This window comes from Wyeomyia smithii, chromosome 3 (genome assembly GCF_029784165.1).
Source record: "Wyeomyia smithii strain HCP4-BCI-WySm-NY-G18 chromosome 3, ASM2978416v1, whole genome shotgun sequence".
Classification (NCBI taxonomy): domain Eukaryota; kingdom Metazoa; phylum Arthropoda; class Insecta; order Diptera; family Culicidae; genus Wyeomyia; species Wyeomyia smithii.
Genome location: NC_073696.1, coordinates 208,609,044 through 208,628,969, shown reverse-complemented (window position 1 = coordinate 208,628,969; position 19,926 = coordinate 208,609,044). Strand labels below are relative to the sequence as shown.

At 42.3% G+C, this 19,926-nt stretch overlaps 1 protein-coding gene across 15 annotated transcripts in view; it reads left to right on the top strand.

Annotated features, from left to right (window-relative positions):
- Nucleotides 1–19,926, top strand: part of LOC129731420 (uncharacterized) — a 195,682-nt gene that overhangs the window by 134,252 nt on the left and 41,504 nt on the right. The gene's annotated exons all lie outside the window — the stretch shown is intronic.

Here is a 19,926-nt window from a genome sequence, read left to right as displayed (position 1 = left end):
ACTATCGGTCTTCTGCTTGACGTTGCGGGATGCTAGGATTCAGTAAACAGTGCTCACGGGCACATTTTAGTCCTGAAAGTGGTCTACTGCAAACTTTTTCCCTTGATTTTCATGCGTTTTGAAAAACTGTACAACGCGCTCGCGAAGTGCTTTTTTCGACGCCATCTTTGATTGAACTGAAAGCACCCGAGCGAAAAGAAACGAGTGACCTGTTTCTAGGGAGCCCAAAAACCAATTCGCTCGTTGAGAAAATTTTTTTCGCTCTTTACTTTTTTTTACAGTAAGCTATTAGAATTATTCCTTTTTTTATTGAACACCTGTTATGTGATTGGAAAAAGACACCTTGAGTAGATGACTAGTTAGTTCTTAAAATGGTATGAAAACCCAGCGTCTTTTCCAAAATCAAATAGCTACTATAAAATAGGGTAAGGAACGGCTTAGGCAGTGGCGCCTATTTTAATCAGTCGAAGAAAGCAGGCTCTAAACTCCTGAATTTTGATCAATATCGACAATTTCAATGATGGAAACGAAAATTTTGATTGTTTAGCTGTCTTAAGAATATAAGAAATACCGTTAATCACAAAGAAATCACACAGAAATCACCATTCGAAATAAATCGACCTATATTGCAGCCATTCAGGAGCCACTTCGGGTGCTGCAAAAAAAAAAACGCCTGCAAAACAGATGTAAACTGCTTTAAATAAGTTCGGGGTGATTGGAATAGTGTCCTTCGATTGGTAACTTTAATTGATTATTGTTGAAGTTTGCTAACTTAGTTTTACAATCTGAAAACAAGTTCTGACAGAGAAAAAGATAGAGAACAAATCGATATACTTCTGTTTGAATTTCATCCAACACATTTCGAGCATTTCGTCTGAATACACAGGCGGTTCCTAAAGCTGCTTAGAATATGTTCCCTTCCCTACACTATTCACATCTAAAAGTTCAAATCCTGTCGATGGTTATGAAGTCTGACCATATGTCGTACTAGTTCATGCGAACCGTAGTTGGTACGGTAAGTCCCAAAATGCAGCAGCTGTTGATGACGTTGAGGTTGGGCTAGACAGTGCAATTTAAGCGGCGAAAGGATTTCTTACATTCTTACAACAATCGACCGGAAATCTTGTTGAACGTAGGTTTCGACCAATCGAAACTAAAACAAGGTCTTCTTCCCCGGCACAGCCGACGCCAAAGTATACCAGTGATTTGAATTTATAAGCGATTTGTTGTTGTTGTTTTATTCGCTATAGTCCACAAAGACACGTCTACCGGAAGTTCAACTCTCAGTAGTCACTCATATAATCTTGTTAAAGCAAAAATTAAGTCTTTAATGTATAACCGATTACTGCAGCAAGAGGACGGTTGACGAACTGAAAACTGGCTCGATCCGCAACTGACACAGCAGCAGCTGATTTTAGCGCAGCAAGGCTGAACAGGTGACTCATTCGATCGCAGCATTCCACAGCAGACAAACCGCAGCATCATTCGTTGTTTTGCTTTCGTCTCGATTAGACGCAAATCGTTTATCTCCGTGTAATTCGCAAAATAACAATACACGAGTTATCATACGGGTGTTTTTTTTTTCGATCGTTTCTTGTGCTGTGCGATAACAATAGTCTGCAATATATCGGCAGAAACATCTTCTGCACACTGGTAGGGGCAGGCTACCCCGCCAGTGATCTGATACGCAGCTGATATATCAGCAGGAACAATTCTCCCGCACCGCTGTTACCCCGCTAGCAGCACGGACCACCATACGATCGAGCGAGTGGAAGTCAACTACAAGTGGCATCTACAAGGTCGCGTGTAAGATACGGCCACTGTGTCACAACACGAAGCTGGATCGTCATTGTTTGTTCTGCGGAGACACTCGATTGATCCTACTATCAGCCGTAAGGTCGTGACTTAGACGTTCGGTGAAGTATTCACTTTAGATTTTTTATCATTATTATTAATATATTACTATCAATATTATTATTATTAATATTATTATTATTGTTATTATTATTATAATTATTATTATTATTATTATTATTAATAATATTACTATTGTTATTAGTATTAGTATTACTGTCTTTTTTTTATTTTGATCCATTGTAGTTTGAAAAAATTGTTTTTAAAATTTAATATCAACTACTTGTTCCCCCCCTCCCCCACATTCGAATATATTTCGTTTGTGTGCGGTAGAGCGTAACGCTCCCGCAAAATGGACGACATGCAGGTGCAACTTTTTCTGGATGTGGAAACAAATGGGGAAGAAATTGAAATTTCCCCCAGCAGTTCTCCCTTACCTTCCCTTGTACCACCCCCGCTACCTAGCCCCGTACCAAGGGTACCGGAAATACGGGTAAAAGCTTACCCAGATGCCGCTAGCGGTCCCTACGTTGTTTACTTCCGGCCCATAAAAAAACCTTTGAATATAATTCAAATAGGCAAAGACCTGGCAAAACAGTTTTCGGCCGTAACCGAGATTACGAAGGTGAGGCCGAACAAACTGCGAGTTGTCGTGAGTAGCTTGAAGCAAGCAAACGAAATTGCTAGCAACGAGCTCTTTACAAGGGAGTACCGCGTGTACATCCCTGCCAAGGACGTGGAGATCGACGGTGTGGTTACCGAAGGAAGCCTCACGGTCGATGACATTTTGCGTCACGGGGTTGGCTGCTTCAAGAACCCCCTGATTCAAGATGTAAAGATACTGGATGTCAAGCAATTGCATTGGATGGAATTGGATGGATACGAAGAAGGGAAGAAGAAATTCCTCCCTTCGGACTCTTTCCGTGTAACATTCGCCGGATCCGCACTGCCGAACTACATCTCTTTGGACAGGGTTCGTCTGCCTGTACGCCTGTTCGTACCGCGGGTCATGCGTTGCCAAAACTGCAAGCAGTTAGGTCATACAGCCACCTACTGCTGCAACAAGGCACGCTGCAGCAAGTGCGGAGGCAATCATGCTGAGACCGCTTGCAGTGAGGATACTGAAAAGTGTCTTTACTGCGAGGGAACTCGGCATGACCTTTCGGCGTGTCCCGCGTACAAACAGCGCGAGGAAAAAATTAAGCGTTCCCTTAAGGAACGATCAAAGCGCTCTTTTGCAGAAATGCTTAAGAGGGCTGAGCCACCCTCGACAGGAAACATCTTTTCCTTTTTGCCAACCGATGAGGGTACATCTGACGATCCCGTCGAAGGGTGTTCTTATGCCTTGCCAGAGGGATCTAGGAAGAGGAGAATGCTCAACTCTCCTAATCTTTCTCGCAAAGGTCGTAAGATAACCCCTAGCGGAATGACCAATAAGAAAACACAGAAAGGAAGCGGTGAAGAAAACCCGAAGCAAGTACCACCCGGTTTTAATTTCAAATCAAACCAGGAGTACCCACCGCTTCCTGGGGCACCAAAAACCCCTCGTGCACCCATTTCTCGATCAGAAGACATAAAAGAAACAGGGTTCATAAAATTCTCTGATGTTGTGGACTGGATATTTAAAACTTTCAACATGCCAGATCCACTTCAAAACATTCTTCTTGCCCTTCTCCCTACAGTGAAAACCTTTTTGAAGCAACTCACAGCAACTTGGCCCCTCATTTCAGCTATCCTATCTTTCGATGACTAATACGTCGAAAGAGGTTAGGAATTTTGTCGCTGTGTTACAGTGGAACTGCAGAAGTATCATCCCCAAATTCGATTTATTTTCACATTTGATAAACACATACAATTGTGATGCGTTCGCGCTCTGTGAAACTTTTCTCAATTCAAATGACCAACTTAATTTCCACGATTTCAACATCATTCGTCGAGATCGAGACTCACACGGTGGAGGGGTACTTTTAGGGATCAAAAAGTGCTATTCTTTTTTCAGAATCGACCACCCCCCGATCTCGAATATTGAAGTTATTGCCATTCAAACGAATATGAATGGAAAAGACCTTTGCCTTGTTTCGTTATATATTCCCCCATCCACGCGGATTGAACAGAAGCAACTCCTTGATATAGCAGAATTGCTTCCCGCACCTTTTTTGATTTTGGGAGATTTTAACTCTCACTGTTCGCTATGGGGGTCACTGTACGACGACAACCGATCTTCTTTAATCTGTGACACGTGTACCTAATCCTCCAGCACGTGAAAGCGTGCTTGACCTATCCCTCTGCTCGACATCACTAGCGTTAGATTGCCAGTAGAAAGTAATCAACGATCCCCACGGTAGTGATCATCTTCCAATCGTTATATCAATTGCTAATGGTTCAACTCCCCCGAACCCAATCAATATTTCCTACGACCTTACACGTAATATTGATTGGAAGCGTTATGAGTCTATTATAGCGGAATCTATCGAGACTCACGAGGAACTTCCTCCGGAGGAAGAATACGCGTTCTTAGCTGGCTTGATAATCGACGCCGCTACTCAAGCTCAGACGAAACCGATACCGGGGGTAACGATTAGACAGCGCCCTCCCAACAAATGGTGGGACAAAGAGTGCTCTGAGCTGTACGCGCGAAGGTCCGCGGCGTATAAGGACTACCGCGAGTACGGCACTGTCAACCTACTTCGAAAGTACGAGGCACTGGGCAGGCAGATGAAGAGCTTAGTAAAGGCGAAAAAACGCGGATACTGGCGGCGGTTCGTAAACGCGTTGTCGAGGGAAAGAGCGATGAGCACTCTTTGGGATACCGCCAGGCGCATGCGGAGCCGTGACGTTTCGAATGAGAGTGAGGAGTATTCAGATCGCTGGATACTCGATTTTGCCAAAAAGGTCTGTCCGGACTCTGTACCGGAACAGAAAACCTTTTGCGACGCGTTTTTAGTAACTATGGAAGAGCCCCCATTTTCGATGTTGGAATTTTCAATGGCTCTCCTGTCGTGCAACAATAAGGCTCCAGGGTTAGATAGAATAAAATTCAACCTCTTGAAGAATCTACCCGACTCTGCAAAAAGACGCTTGTTGAATTTGTTCAACAAGTTTCTTGAGCCAAATATTGTTCCGCATGACTGGAGGGAGGTAAAAGTCATTGCTATTCGGAAACCCGGGAAACCTGCCTCTGATCACAATTCATATAGGCCGATTGCGATGCTCTCTTGCCTCCGGAAATTAATGGAGAAAATGATCCCCTTACGGTTAGACAAATGGGTCGAAACAAACGGTTTACTTTCAGATACTCAATTTGGCTTTCGCCGGGGCAAAGGGACGAACGATTGCCTAGCGTTGCTTTCTACTGAAATTCAACTCGCATTTGCTCGAAAAGAGCAAATGGCTCCTGCGTTCTTGGATATTAAGGGGGCTTTTGACTCTGTCTCCGTAGAAATTTTAAGCGCGAAACTTCATTCGCAGGGACTTTCACCAAATTTGAATAATTTTTTGCTCAATTTGTTGTCAGAAAAGCATATGTATTTCTCACATGGTGATTCGACAACTTCCCGAATTAGTTACATGGGTCTTCCCCAGGGCTCATGTTTAAGCCCTCTCTTATATAATTTTTACATCAATGACATCGATAAATGTCTTGCAAATTCATGCACGCTAAGGCAACTTGCAGACGATAGCGTTGTATCCATTACTGGAAGCGAGGCTAACGATCTGCAAGGACCATTGCAAGATACCTTAGACAATTTGTCTGAATGGGCTCTTAAGCTGGGTATCGAATTCTCTCCGGAGAAAACTGAGCTGGTCGTTTTTTCTAGGAAGCATAACCCAGCTCAGCTGCAGCTCCTACTAACGGGTAAAACAATCACTCAGGTTTTAGTCGCTAAATATCTCGGGGTCTGGTTCGACTCTAAATGCACCTGGGCTTGGTATCTGAAACGAAGATGCCAACAGAGGATTAATTTTCTTCGTACGATTACCGGAACCTGGTGGGGAGACCACCCAGGAGACCTTCTAAGGCTTTATCAAACAACGATATTGTCTGTAATTGAGTACGGGTGTTTCTGCTTCCGCTCCGCAGCAAACACACATTTGATCAAACTGGAACGAATACAATATCGTTGTTTGCGTATTGCCTTAGGTTGCATGCAGTCGACCCATACGATGAGTCTTGAAGTGCTAGCGGGTATTCTTCCGTTGAAACATCGTTTTTGGAATCTCTCTTACCGGTTGCTAATTCGATGCACAGTTATGAACCCATTAGTAATTGAAAATTTCGAGAGGTTGGTCGACCTTCAATCTCAATCCAGATTTATGACTTTATATTTTGACTATATGGCTCAAGATATTAATCCTTCTTCATACGATTCCTCCAATGTCGTACTTTTAGATACTTCTAATAATGCTATATTCTTCGACACCACCATGAAACAAGACATTTCTGGTATCCCGGATCAATTGCGACCCCAAGAGATCCCTAAAAATTTTTGCAATAAGTGTAAACATGTTAGTTATGATAAGGGTTTTACACTGACGGATCTAATCTAGATGAGTCCACTGGCTTCGGTGTTTTCCACGAAAATTTTACCGCCTCCTACAAACTCGATGCTCCTGCTTCCGTGTACGTCGCAGAACTTGCTGCCATTCAGTACTCTCTTGGGATCATCGAAACCCTGCCATAGACCACTACTTCATCTTCACAGACAGTCTCAGTGCCATTGAGGCTCTGCGATCGATGAAGACTGTGAAGCACACCCCGTATTTCCTGGGGAAAATACAGCTTTAACAGATAAAAATTACCGGGTTACCTTAGCGTGGGTCCCTTCTCATTGTTCCATTCCGGGCAATGAAAAGGCTGACGCTTTAGCTAAGGTGGGTGCTATTGATGGCGATATTTATGTAAGACCAATTGCCTATGATGAATTTTATAGCATTTTGCGTCAGAGAACACTCAACAGTTGGCAATCATCATGGAACTCAGATGAACTGGGACGGTGGCTACATTCCATTTTTCCTAAGGTATCGACGAAAGCATGGCTCAAGGGGTTGGATGTAGGTCGGGACTTCATTCGCGTGATGTTCAGACTTATGTCCAATCACTATACGTTAAACACGCATCTCTTTCGTATAGGGTTTGTAGACAGTAATCACTGCGTTTGTGGCGATGGCTACCATGACATCGAGCATGTTGTTTGGTCGTGTACCGAATTCTGTGGTGTTAGGTCTGAGCTTATAGATTCCCTTCGGGCCCGAGGAAAACAACCGAACGTACCCGTTAGAGACATTCTGGGAAGCGGTGATCTCCAGTACATGACACAGCTATACGGGTTTATAAAAAATGCTGGCATTAAAATTTGATTTCTTTTATCTATTTGCTAGAATACAATTTCTGTCACAAACTGAAAGAGAATGATACACCCGGCTGTAGACACCAAAATGAAGACTCGGCATCTCTATGTTTACGCAGACACCTCAGACCAAAACTGCTCAAATAGAACATCACTAGTTAGCCACGTACAAATGAATACATTCTGTAATATAAAATAGTTAAAAACAAAATTGTAACACCCCTCCTCTCACCTTAAATCCCCTCTAGCTCGTAGTCGGCCGCGAGAATAAAAAAAGGCCTCCCTCTTTTCCCTGCTAATTTAGAATTTAAAAAAAAATGTACTTGGCTCAGTTAAACATAAATTGTATCGTGCCGTGTCAAATAAACTATTTAAAAACTAAAAACAAACCACAGCACTGCATAGCATGGTTGAACATGTCCGGACACGTTAGTACTTTTATCCGGATTAAACGTGTCAAAGCAAAGCCTTGGTGCTACATTCCGATTCGGAGCTTGACCTTCTGTTTACTATACGCAGACTTCGCAGCCAACCGTTAAGTGTACGGGACAATTGCGGGGCTAGCGCTGCGATCCTACTGACACTAACAGTCTCGCCCGAGTCAAGACTCGAACCTACGACGACTGGCTTGTTAGGCCAGCATCGTACCTCGAGACCAGCTGGAGAGGCTATTTAACGTGTCACGTTTACTTTCAACCATACGGCTACTGCTAATAGCTATAGCGTATTTGATAAACACATACAATTGTGATGCGTTCGCGCTCTGTGAAACTTTTCTCAATTCAAATGACCAACTTAATTTCCACGATTTCAACATCATTCGTCGAGATCGAGACTCACACGGTGGAGGGGTACTTTTAGGGATCAAAAAGTGCTATTCTTTTTTCAGAATCGACCACCCCCCGATCTCGAATATTGAAGTTATTGCCATTCAAACGAATATGAATGGAAAAGACCTTTGCCTTGTTTCGTTATATATTCCCCCATCCACGCGGATTGAACAGAAGCAACTCCTTGATATAGCAGAATTGCTTCCCGCACCTTTTTTGATTTTGGGAGATTTTAACTCTCACTGTTCGCTATGGGGGTCACTGTACGACGACAACCGATCTTCTTTAATCTGTGACACGTGTACCTAATCCTCCAGCACGTGAAAGCGTGCTTGACCTATCCCTCTGCTCGACATCACTAGCGTTAGATTGCCAGTAGAAAGTAATCAACGATCCCCACGGTAGTGATCATCTTCCAATCGTTATATCAATTGCTAATGGTTCAACTCCCCCGAACCCAATCAATATTTCCTACGACCTTACACGTAATATTGATTGGAAGCGTTATGAGTCTATTATAGCGGAATCTATCGAGACTCACGAGGAACTTCCTCCGGAGGAAGAATACGCGTTCTTAGCTGGCTTGATAATCGACGCCGCTACTCAAGCTCAGACGAAACCGATACCGGGGGTAACGATTAGACAGCGCCCTCCCAACAAATGGTGGGACAAAGAGTGCTCTGAGCTGTACGCGCGAAGGTCCGCGGCGTATAAGGACTACCGCGAGTACGGCACTGTCAACCTACTTCGAAAGTACGAGGCACTGGGCAGGCAGATGAAGAGCTTAGTAAAGGCGAAAAAACGCGGATACTGGCGGCGGTTCGTAAACGCGTTGTCGAGGGAAAGAGCGATGAGCACTCTTTGGGATACCGCCAGGCGCATGCGGAGCCGTGACGTTTCGAATGAGAGTGAGGAGTATTCAGATCGCTGGATACTCGATTTTGCCAAAAAGGTCTGTCCGGACTCTGTACCGGAACAGAAAACCTTTTGCGACGCGTTTTTAGTAACTATGGAAGAGCCCCCATTTTCGATGTTGGAATTTTCAATGGCTCTCCTGTCGTGCAACAATAAGGCTCCAGGGTTAGATAGAATAAAATTCAACCTCTTGAAGAATCTACCCGACTCTGCAAAAAGACGCTTGTTGAATTTGTTCAACAAGTTTCTTGAGCCAAATATTGTTCCGCATGACTGGAGGGAGGTAAAAGTCATTGCTATTCGGAAACCCGGGAAACCTGCCTCTGATCACAATTCATATAGGCCGATTGCGATGCTCTCTTGCCTCCGGAAATTAATGGAGAAAATGATCCCCTTACGGTTAGACAAATGGGTCGAAACAAACGGTTTACTTTCAGATACTCAATTTGGCTTTCGCCGGGGCAAAGGGACGAACGATTGCCTAGCGTTGCTTTCTACTGAAATTCAACTCGCATTTGCTCGAAAAGAGCAAATGGCTCCTGCGTTCTTGGATATTAAGGGGGCTTTTGACTCTGTCTCCGTAGAAATTTTAAGCGCGAAACTTCATTCGCAGGGACTTTCACCAAATTTGAATAATTTTTTGCTCAATTTGTTGTCAGAAAAGCATATGTATTTCTCACATGGTGATTCGACAACTTCCCGAATTAGTTACATGGGTCTTCCCCAGGGCTCATGTTTAAGCCCTCTCTTATATAATTTTTACATCAATGACATCGATAAATGTCTTGCAAATTCATGCACGCTAAGGCAACTTGCAGACGATAGCGTTGTATCCATTACTGGAAGCGAGGCTAACGATCTGCAAGGACCATTGCAAGATACCTTAGACAATTTGTCTGAATGGGCTCTTAAGCTGGGTATCGAATTCTCTCCGGAGAAAACTGAGCTGGTCGTTTTTTCTAGGAAGCATAACCCAGCTCAGCTGCAGCTCCTACTAACGGGTAAAACAATCACTCAGGTTTTAGTCGCTAAATATCTCGGGGTCTGGTTCGACTCTAAATGCACCTGGGCTTGGTATCTGAAACGAAGATGCCAACAGAGGATTAATTTTCTTCGTACGATTACCGGAACCTGGTGGGGAGACCACCCAGGAGACCTTCTAAGGCTTTATCAAACAACGATATTGTCTGTAATTGAGTACGGGTGTTTCTGCTTCCGCTCCGCAGCAAACACACATTTGATCAAACTGGAACGAATACAATATCGTTGTTTGCGTATTGCCTTAGGTTGCATGCAGTCGACCCATACGATGAGTCTTGAAGTGCTAGCGGGTATTCTTCCGTTGAAACATCGTTTTTGGAATCTCTCTTACCGGTTGCTAATTCGATGCACAGTTATGAACCCATTAGTAATTGAAAATTTCGAGAGGTTGGTCGACCTTCAATCTCAATCCAGATTTATGACTTTATATTTTGACTATATGGCTCAAGATATTAATCCTTCTTCATACGATTCCTCCAATGTCGTACTTTTAGATACTTCTAATAATGCTATATTCTTCGACACCACCATGAAACAAGACATTTCTGGTATCCCGGATCAATTGCGACCCCAAGAGATCCCTAAAAATTTTTGCAATAAGTGTAAACATGTTAGTTATGATAAGGGTTTTACACTGACGGATCTAATCTAGATGAGTCCACTGGCTTCGGTGTTTTCCACGAAAATTTTACCGCCTCCTACAAACTCGATGCTCCTGCTTCCGTGTACGTCGCAGAACTTGCTGCCATTCAGTACTCTCTTGGGATCATCGAAACCCTGCCATAGACCACTACTTCATCTTCACAGACAGTCTCAGTGCCATTGAGGCTCTGCGATCGATGAAGACTGTGAAGCACACCCCGTATTTCCTGGGGAAAATACAGCTTTAACAGATAAAAATTACCGGGTTACCTTAGCGTGGGTCCCTTCTCATTGTTCCATTCCGGGCAATGAAAAGGCTGACGCTTTAGCTAAGGTGGGTGCTATTGATGGCGATATTTATGTAAGACCAATTGCCTATGATGAATTTTATAGCATTTTGCGTCAGAGAACACTCAACAGTTGGCAATCATCATGGAACTCAGATGAACTGGGACGGTGGCTACATTCCATTTTTCCTAAGGTATCGACGAAAGCATGGCTCAAGGGGTTGGATGTAGGTCGGGACTTCATTCGCGTGATGTTCAGACTTATGTCCAATCACTATACGTTAAACACGCATCTCTTTCGTATAGGGCTTGTAGACAGTAATCACTGCGTTTGTGGCGATGGCTACCATGACATCGAGCATGTTGTTTGGTCGTGTACCGAATTCTGTGGTGTTAGGTCTGAGCTTATAGATTCCCTTCGGGCCCGAGGAAAACAACCGAACGTACCCGTTAGAGACATTCTGGGAAGCGGTGATCTCCAGTACATGACACAGCTATACGGGTTTATAAAAAATGCTGGCATTAAAATTTGATTTCTTTTATCTATTTGCTAGAATACAATTTCTGTCACAAACTGAAAGAGAATGATACACCCGGCTGTAGACACCAAAATGAAGACTCGGCATCTCTATGTTTACGCAGACACCTCAGACCAAAACTGCTCAAATAGAACATCACTAGTTAGCCACGTACAAATGAATACATTCTGTAATATAAAATAGTTAAAAACAAAATTGTAACACCCCTCCTCTCACCTTAAATCCCCTCTAGCTCGTAGTCGGCCGCGAGAATAAAAAAAGGCCTCCCTTTTTTCCCTGCTAATTTAGAATTTAAAAAAAAATGTACTTGGCTCAGTTAAACATAAATTGTATCGTGCCGTGTCAAATAAACTATTTAAAAACTAAAAACAAACCACAGCACTGCATAGCATGGTTGAACATGTCCGGACACGTTAGTACTTTTATCCGGATTAAACGTGTCAAAGCAAAGCCTTGGTGCTACATTCCGATTCGGAGCTTGACCTTCTGTTTACTATACGCAGACTTCGCAGCCAACCGTTAAGTGTACGGGACAATTGCGGGGCTAGCGCTGCGATCCTACTGACACTAACAGTCTCGCCCGAGTCAAGACTCGAACCTACGACGACTGGCTTGTTAGGCCAGCATCGTACCTCGAGACCAGCTGGAGAGGCTATTTAACGTGTCACGTTTACTTTCAACCATACGGCTACTGCTAATAGCTATAGCGTATTTGATAAACACATACAATTGTGATGCGTTCGCGCTCTGTGAAACTTTTCTCAATTCAAATGACCAACTTAATTTCCACGATTTCAACATCATTCGTCGAGATCGAGACTCACACGGTGGAGGGGTACTTTTAGGGATCAAAAAGTGCTATTCTTTTTTCAGAATCGACCACCCCCCGATCTCGAATATTGAAGTTATTGCCATTCAAACGAATATGAATGGAAAAGACCTTTGCCTTGTTTCGTTATATATTCCCCCATCCACGCGGATTGAACAGAAGCAACTCCTTGATATAGCAGAATTGCTTCCCGCACCTTTTTTGATTTTGGGAGATTTTAACTCTCACTGTTCGCTATGGGGGTCACTGTACGACGACAACCGATCTTCTTTAATCTGTGACACGTGTACCTAATCCTCCAGCACGTGAAAGCGTGCTTGACCTATCCCTCTGCTCGACATCACTAGCGTTAGATTGCCAGTAGAAAGTAATCAACGATCCCCACGGTAGTGATCATCTTCCAATCGTTATATCAATTGCTAATGGTTCAACTCCCCCGAACCCAATCAATATTTCCTACGACCTTACACGTAATATTGATTGGAAGCGTTATGAGTCTATTATAGCGGAATCTATCGAGACTCACGAGGAACTTCCTCCGGAGGAAGAATACGCGTTCTTAGCTGGCTTGATAATCGACGCCGCTACTCAAGCTCAGACGAAACCGATACCGGGGGTAACGATTAGACAGCGCCCTCCCAACAAATGGTGGGACAAAGAGTGCTCTGAGCTGTACGCGCGAAGGTCCGCGGCGTATAAGGACTACCGCGAGTACGGCACTGTCAACCTACTTCGAAAGTACGAGGCACTGGGCAGGCAGATGAAGAGCTTAGTAAAGGCGAAAAAACGCGGATACTGGCGGCGGTTCGTAAACGCGTTGTCGAGGGAAAGAGCGATGAGCACTCTTTGGGATACCGCCAGGCGCATGCGGAGCCGTGACGTTTCGAATGAGAGTGAGGAGTATTCAGATCGCTGGATACTCGATTTTGCCAAAAAGGTCTGTCCGGACTCTGTATCGGAACAGAAAACCTTTTGCGACGCGTTTTTAGTAACTATGGAAGAGCCCCCATTTTCGATGTTGGAATTTTCAATGGCTCTCCTGTCGTGCAACAATAAGGCTCCAGGGTTAGATAGAATAAAATTCAACCTCTTGAAGAATCTACCCGACTCTGCAAAAAGACGCTTGTTGAATTTGTTCAACAAGTTTCTTGAGCCAAATATTGTTCCGCATGACTGGAGGGAGGTAAAAGTCATTGCTATTCGGAAACCCGGGAAACCTGCCTCTGATCACAATTCATATAGGCCGATTGCGATGCTCTCTTGCCTCCGGAAATTAATGGAGAAAATGATCCCCTTACGGTTAGACAAATGGGTCGAAACAAACGGTTTACTTTCAGATACTCAATTTGGCTTTCGCCGGGGCAAAGGGACGAACGATTGCCTAGCGTTGCTTTCTACTGAAATTCAACTCGCATTTGCTCGAAAAGAGCAAATGGCTCCTGCGTTCTTGGATATTAAGGGGGCTTTTGACTCTGTCTCCGTAGAAATTTTAAGCGCGAAACTTCATTCGCAGGGACTTTCACCAAATTTGAATAATTTTTTGCTCAATTTGTTGTCAGAAAAGCATATGTATTTCTCACATGGTGATTCGACAACTTCCCGAATTAGTTACATGGGTCTTCCCCAGGGCTCATGTTTAAGCCCTCTCTTATATAATTTTTACATCAATGACATCGATAAATGTCTTGCAAATTCATGCACGCTAAGGCAACTTGCAGACGATAGCGTTGTATCCATTACTGGAAGCGAGGCTAACGATCTGCAAGGACCATTGCAAGATACCTTAGACAATTTGTCTGAATGGGCTCTTAAGCTGGGTATCGAATTCTCTCCGGAGAAAACTGAGCTGGTCGTTTTTTCTAGGAAGCATAACCCAGCTCAGCTGCAGCTCCTACTAACGGGTAAAACAATCACTCAGGTTTTAGTCGCTAAATATCTCGGGGTCTGGTTCGACTCTAAATGCACCTGGGCTTGGTATCTGAAACGAAGATGCCAACAGAGGATTAATTTTCTTCGTACGATTACCGGAACCTGGTGGGGAGACCACCCAGGAGACCTTCTAAGGCTTTATCAAACAACGATATTGTCTGTAATTGAGTACGGGTGTTTCTGCTTCCGCTCCGCAGCAAACACACATTTGATCAAACTGGAACGAATACAATATCGTTGTTTGCGTATTGCCTTAGGTTGCATGCAGTCGACCCATACGATGAGTCTTGAAGTGCTAGCGGGTATTCTTCCGTTGAAACATCGTTTTTGGAATCTCTCTTACCGGTTGCTAATTCGATGCACAGTTATGAACCCATTAGTAATTGAAAATTTCGAGAGGTTGGTCGACCTTCAATCTCAATCCAGATTTATGACTTTATATTTTGACTATATGGCTCAAGATATTAATCCTTCTTCATACGATTCCTCCAATGTCGTACTTTTAGATACTTCTAATAATGCTATATTCTTCGACACCACCATGAAACAAGACATTTCTGGTATCCCGGATCAATTGCGACCCCAAGAGATCCCTAAAAATTTTTGCAATAAGTGTAAACATGTTAGTTATGATAAGGGTTTTACACTGACGGATCTAATCTAGATGAGTCCACTGGCTTCGGTGTTTTCCACGAAAATTTTACCGCCTCCTACAAACTCGATGCTCCTGCTTCCGTGTACGTCGCAGAACTTGCTGCCATTCAGTACTCTCTTGGGATCATCGAAACCCTGCCATAGACCACTACTTCATCTTCACAGACAGTCTCAGTGCCATTGAGGCTCTGCGATCGATGAAGACTGTGAAGCACACCCCGTATTTCCTGGGGAAAATACAGCTTTAACAGATAAAAATTACCGGGTTACCTTAGCGTGGGTCCCTTCTCATTGTTCCATTCCGGGCAATGAAAAGGCTGACGCTTTAGCTAAGGTGGGTGCTATTGATGGCGATATTTATGTAAGACCAATTGCCTATGATGAATTTTATAGCATTTTGCGTCAGAGAACACTCAACAGTTGGCAATCATCATGGAACTCAGATGAACTGGGACGGTGGCTACATTCCATTTTTCCTAAGGTATCGACGAAAGCATGGCTCAAGGGGTTGGATGTAGGTCGGGACTTCATTCGCGTGATGTTCAGACTTATGTCCAATCACTATACGTTAAACACGCATCTCTTTCGTATAGGGCTTGTAGACAGTAATCACTGCGTTTGTGGCGATGGCTACCATGACATCGAGCATGTTGTTTGGTCGTGTACCGAATTCTGTGGTGTTAGGTCTGAGCTTATAGATTCCCTTCGGGCCCGAGGAAAACAACCGAACGTACCCGTTAGAGACATTCTGGGAAGCGGTGATCTCCAGTACATGACACAGCTATACGGGTTTATAAAAAATGCTGGCATTAAAATTTGATTTCTTTTATCTATTTGCTAGAATACAATTTCTGTCACAAACTGAAAGAGAATGATACACCCGGCTGGAGACACTAAAACGAAGACTCGGCATCTCTATGTTTACGCAGACACCTCAGACCAAAACTGCTCAAATAGAACATCACTGGTTAGCCACGTACAAATGAATACATTCTGTAATATAAAATAGTTAAAAACAAAATTGTAACACCCCTCCTCTCACCTTAAATCCCCACTAGCTCGTAGTCGGCCGCGAGAATAAAAAAAGGCCTCCCTCTTTTCCCTGCTAATTTAGAATTTAAAAAAAAAATGTACTTGGCTCAGTTAAACATAAATTGTATCGTGCCGTGTCAAATAAACTATTTAAAAACTAAAAACAAACCGCAGCACTGCATAGCATGGTTGAACATGTCCGGACACGTTAGTACTTTTATCCGGATAAAACATGTCAAAGCAAAGCCTTGGTGCTACATTCCGATTCGGAGCTTGACCTTCTGTTTACTATACGCAGACTTCGCAGCCAACCGTTAAGTGTACAGGACAATTGCGCCCGAGTCTCGCCCGAGTCAAGACTCGAACCTACGACGACTGGCTTGTTAGGCCAGCATCGTACCTCGAGACCAGCTGGAGAGGCTATTTAACGTGTCACGTTTACTTTCAACCATACGGCTACTGCTAATAGCTATAGCGTATGTTCGGACCGTTATTTCTTCTTTGCTTGATTGCAGTTTGTGCGGAGCGGAGAATAACAAGCGTTCTGAAATCATCCCGTGTCATCGGTAAATGGCAATTCAATATCAACGCTTCTCATTACCAGTCAATGCTTCTCTTCAGAGTTACCTATTAATAATAAAAAAAGAGAGTTGAAAGAGCATTATCGCTGAAATTTACCGCTTCACCCCATTAAATTGATTAGCCCCAATCGAGCAAACCTCTTGCAAAAAAATACATTGTTACTTACTTACTTTTATGGCGACAGACCGTTTAGATCCTTTACCGAATCCAGAATACGCCTCCACAAAACTCGGTCCTCTGGGCTGCTCCTCTCTAGTCTCCCCTTACACCCGTTGCTCTGGCATCCTCGTCGACAGCACACATCCAGCGTGTGCGAGGTCTGCCGCCGGTCGAAGTCGAAGGCCTCTATAGACACATTCCTAGCTCATCTACGCCAAGACATCCAAATTTCAAACTGCATATTTGACTTAGAACTGTTGTGTATGTGAAAGAGGATTAATTGAACTTCACGGAAAACGTTTGTTTCATTTAAATTTACATGCAAAACTTGACTAAATGATTGAATTAAAACACTCATAAAAGATTAATAAAATCATAGTTTTGACATTATTTTTGAAAAATATGCTCAAATGATACTATTTTGTAGCTATGGGTATGTGATGCATCAGAAAGTAAAGGGTTTTTATGGACGTATTCATGGCCTAAACGCAGTTGTTGCTGCTATTTAGTAGATTCAATTGGTAGGTCATTGAAAAACAGGTCCTTTATTATGGTATCGCGTTACAAAAATAGTAGTTTTTTTCGTATTGTGCAGATGTTACAAACTGTAGAAAAATAGTATTCAAGATTTTCTTAGTACTCGATGAGGCCTTTCTCAGCATATGCTGGTATGTGAAATTGGAGCATTCCACTCAAAGTTACAATAGGGTCAAAGTTATGGTGTCGCGTTACGAAAATTTTATGTGTTTTTATAAAGTTACCAAAAACGAGTTTTTGAGCTTTTGTCAGTGTATATTGATAATACAACATGGAATCATGATAAATAATAGTCATCTGCATCAAATTATATCCACCTATAAGTGAGGAGTTTGCTTTTCACTGGAATTAGATCAATTTATATTCAATGCCAACAAAAAACCCATGGAAAAATACCAGAATGGTTTTCAGATAACATTAAAAATGTAAAAATATCTTTGTTCTTGAAAACTAAAATAAATTGAGGAAACACAGTGTATTTGACTATTTTAACCTTTAATAGACATAGGTATGTTGTTTCTTAAGCAATTGATTCAGTTGCTAGGTGTGTCTAGTTTTCTTTGCTTTTTGGCAAAAATACTGCTTCAACCAACCATGTTATTTACGAAAAACACATCAAAAATAAGATACTCACTATTTAAAAACATATTCGGCATGGTAAAGGACTCTGCGACGCTGTTGGTGGGAAAGCGAAGATGGTCGTTCGTGACAAAACCCTGGCACGGGGTTTTAGAATTGATGCTGTCAACAACGCTGCGGATTTTATACGCATTTGCCAGAATAACCTTCCGGGTATCCGAACAGTAGAAATTAAACCTTCGGAAATTATCGCCCTAAACTCCCGTGAAAACCTATGGGAGTCTTCTTCCTCAGTTAAAGGAATCAAATCTGCCTATCACCTTTGTGCATTTCCAGATGGAACACTTACTATCGATTGATATAGTTACATCATTCATTCGATTTATTTACATATTTAATGTGATATTGATGGATTTGCCACATGACAGAGAATAAAACAGAAACCTAACGTACACTACATATACTCTGGTAATGTTTTACCTTCTAGTCAAAAATTGAAAACGTATTATACCCAAACGATATACCTAAATATCAAACGATGGAAACTCGTTGGTCTTTAATGCTAAACCCTCCGAAACACGAAAACAACCAGGCGAATTATACTTCACTTCGTTCCATGGGGAGTTGCTGAATACTACCTTTTCAACACACGGTGGCGAACCAGCCTGTAGCTGACAGCCACCTTAATAAAGCAATAGAAAAAGCTTTTCAACATTCATTCAAACTCATCGAACTCTAGGTACATTATAAAATAACAACATTCCTACCCAACTCACTCAATATCTGATGGTTACGACACTACCTAATATTCCAACACACAAGCTACAACAAACCCCAAAAAACGGATTCATTCGTGTTTTTCACATATCTTTTCTTACTTCAAGTACATTTTGATATTTTTATCTTGGAAACCTCAACAAATTTGCAATTTGAGTGCAATTTTGAGTAAGATTGAAGCAGGAAAATCCAAACGAGACGAGTTGCTCGCCGAGGCTTCAGTAAAAGGGCCTATTGTTTCATAAATTTACAGCTAATTTTGTTTGCCAGTCGAAAAGTGGAGGGTGATGAATGATAGCTTTGCATAAACTACTTGTTTCCTCTTGACTTCAAGGAAAACTATATAAAAAAATTAAAATCTGAAAGAGACATAACTTTTTTATGAAGGAAACCATTCTCAGTACGATTAGTGGTAAAATAATATAAATCTGAAACGCCCCCATCGGCGTAAATTTGAACTAAATGTAAATGTCATAGCATAAATATGTTGGTATTTACCTAAACAACTACTTTGCCAAAGATAATATGACTAAAAACAAATCACGATGCCCACATTTACAAAGCTCGCATTTTCGTAACGCGACACCATTTGCAGGAGACTGTTTTGCGTAGCGCGACACCATTGACACACCGAAATAGTTTTGGGAGCATTTCGCTGAAAATTCAGTGTTTTCTATGTTGTAATATGTCATTTTGTTGGATTTTGTCTCCGGAACAAATGTCTAGAAGAAAGCAGGGTTCAAGAACTTACAGCAGAGCAGATATCTGAACGTATGCCATCGAAGGTTGAAAAAGCGAAATTCAGCGATGGTGTCGCGTTACGAAATGTATCGGGCTGCAGTACATGATACAACTATCTAAATTGCTAAACCAACCAGTCGTAAGAAAGAACATATAGTTGGCATTATTTACGTCCTGTTAAATCATATGCTCTTTGAGATAATTTCTAATATCCAGCCTTAAATGTACAACAAAGTCGGTTCCTCATGGTGTCGCGTTACGCTGGAATGTGTAATTTGATATTTTAGTATTTTTATAACGGTCTCGCTCGGAATTGCTAGCTAACGTTATTATGGAACCATTCAAAAATTAGATAATATTATCTGATATTTTCAAAACACGCTTGGAACAAATTCAACTTACTTCAGTTTCAGGACATGCATAATAAACATGCAATTAGGAGCTAATCATTACTAGTACGCAATAAATTTCCAACGAAATGTTTTTGTTCTGCATACAACACTAAAATTTTGAATAGAATGCAACTTTTCGTTTTTAAATGATTCATTTCACCGGATTTATTGTAAAAGTGAATTTTTAGCACCAATCAGCAGCAACAGAAATTAAGTGCAAACACAAAACAATAAAAAATTTGCTGTGCTTTACATATGA